This window comes from Muntiacus reevesi, chromosome 6, assembly GCF_963930625.1.
Source record: "Muntiacus reevesi chromosome 6, mMunRee1.1, whole genome shotgun sequence".
NCBI classification, from domain to species: Eukaryota; Metazoa; Chordata; class Mammalia; order Artiodactyla; family Cervidae; genus Muntiacus; species Muntiacus reevesi.
Window position 1 is genome coordinate 51,357,345 of NC_089254.1, and position 2,500 is coordinate 51,359,844.

A 2,500-nucleotide genomic window follows, 5' to 3' on the forward strand; every position below is an offset into this window, starting at 1 on the left:
AAACAGTCTTTTTCATGATGTTTACATCTCCTTGACCAAATTATCAGGGTTAAAGACACCAATAATGAAATAAAATCAGTGTTATTTTGTAAATGTCAAATATTATGTTTCTGAAAAAAAATCACTGTTCTTAATTTTATTTTGAAAATAAGAGAATTCTAGCATTTAAATTGTTACTCAAAGACTGTTTTGAATAGTAGGGATAAAGGAACTGATGGTAAGAAAGTACTGACCAGATATTTTTAAACACTATCACCTGAAACACCTTCAAAGCAGTACAATCTCATAAAACATTCAGAAAGATTATCTGGCTTAATGAATGCTCAAAATGCAAGCTCAAATCTACCCTGTAAAGCAATCAAGTTTTTTAGCAACTATTTTGACCTTAGTGACACAAACAATTAGTTCTGCAAACCTAATATCAAAATAAAATTCTACATCTAATGCAGAATAATTTCTCAGTGTAGTTAATCTGAAACAACATTTGAAATATGTTACCTCCATATATTATACATTCTGGTATTTAGTACTAATTTTAGAAGATTAGAAAAGAATGGGAGAGATAGTAAGTCATCAGGAGAAAGCTTTTTTATTACTGATTTTTCAGTGAATATAAAACAGCAAAGCATATCAACAAAGACGTGGCTCCGATGAACATAACCATTATAATACAATATTAAAACTTAAAGAAGATATTCCAGCTCTCAAAAATATTTCAATATCAATAAATGAAATGCTAGGAAAAAATACTAGCTATAATTTATCAATCATTTTTATTCCGCCAATCCATTTATCATTAAGTGTTTGTTACAATATACTTCAAACACTAACCTTTCTTCCTAAATACATGCCTGATTTAATTCAAACTGCTTACCTCTATAAAAATACAAAAGCCATAAAAATAAAGGTAAACATTCTGTTCTCAAAACAGACCATATTCTGCCAGAAGTTCATGGCAAACAAAAATCTATTTTGTTTATATCACTCACTGCCTCCTAAATTTTATTTCTAAATAAGAGACCTTAGCCGAAAATGATTAGCCCATTATACTTTAAAGAAGTAATTTCTTTGTTCAAGCTGTATAATTAAATAACACCATGCAAAAATACATTTGTAAATTTATTTCACTTCTCATGAGATTTTTAAATATTTCCACATAGCCTGTTTTTTCCTGTAATGTATTGAATATGTTAGAATTAAAAGCAGCAACTGCCTTTATTTTATAAAAAGGACCTTTCAACCCTTACTGAACTTAAAGGCCCAATAGAAAACACACTCATGGGTGGACAAAAATTCAATAACATTAAGTATCTAACTATATAATATATTTAAAACATATCCAAGGGAAAAGACATTTACAAAGGTTTTTGCATGTTTATTTATTAAATTATTACATATCTTCTGTAGGCACTTTTTGAAGTGTCTTTTGTAGATACCTACTATGCCCATTGTGTTAAATCACTTCTAGAAGGCACTCCACAAACACGCCAATACATGACTACACTTCTATGTTATCTGAAAGACATAACTTTTTGTATTTACTTTTGTTTAAGATTTATATACACAAACTGTAGAACAAAGTAAACCTCAAACTCCGATTATAAACACACCTTGCAGACTTTATCATAAAATGTCTCCAGAGTGCTATAAAGTAAAGCTATGATTTTACTCTGTTTTCTTTTTAAGAAAAATCTAATCAGAGTTATGAGGGGCAAAAACGCTATTTCTTTGCAATTTCTTTCAGTATCTGCTGTCTTTTAGTTCTAAGCCATAAGGTTAATTTTCAATTGCTACTTTCACTTGCCTTTATAAATGCAACTTAATGTATTCTCAGACAAGATAGAATTTGGCTATAAATTCTTAGGACTCTGACTTAAGGGAGTCAGTAGGAATATTATTGCATTCTGCTAGCATGGTATTTCCTATAAATATACTGAAGGGAGAAAAGGGCTATTGTGAAACTTACATTTATTTGAAGTAACATGTAAGATAGGTTAACCTTGCAACTTTGGTAGGCATTTAAACCCTATGATACTGAAAACAAAATATTTCAAAACAAAATAAAAACTAACTTCCTAATAACTTTTGTCTATTAAGAGAGACATTATTCTCAAATAATAGGAAATCTATTCAAAGAGCTGTATCTAGTGCTTTTAAAAGATTATTCTTCAGAACAATACCTAAAGGTTAAGATATTACTCAGTACATATACTCTAAGATAACTTTCTAAAGGCTGTTATTATTTAAAATAATGATTGTATTAAATTTTACTCTAGTGTGGCCATTTGCTTTAACTATTGAGCTGCATTCTTTCTTACTATATACAAACTTAAAAATGTAAATGATACAACAGTTAATTTAAAACAATTTTCAATAATATTTCATTATATGTTCATTTTAGTAATCTTTTCATATTCAGTCTGAATGTAATCCAGAGCTTTAAAGAAATCACCTTAATTTTAAAACAAATATAATATCCTCAAAAAGCTATACTCATTCT

General features: G+C 28.5%; 1 protein-coding gene across 9 annotated transcripts in view; it reads right to left on the bottom strand.

The window, feature by feature from the left end:
• Nucleotides 1-2,500, bottom strand: part of FOXP2 (forkhead box P2) — a 632,418-nt gene that overhangs the window by 287,680 nt on the left and 342,238 nt on the right. The window lies entirely within an intron of this gene.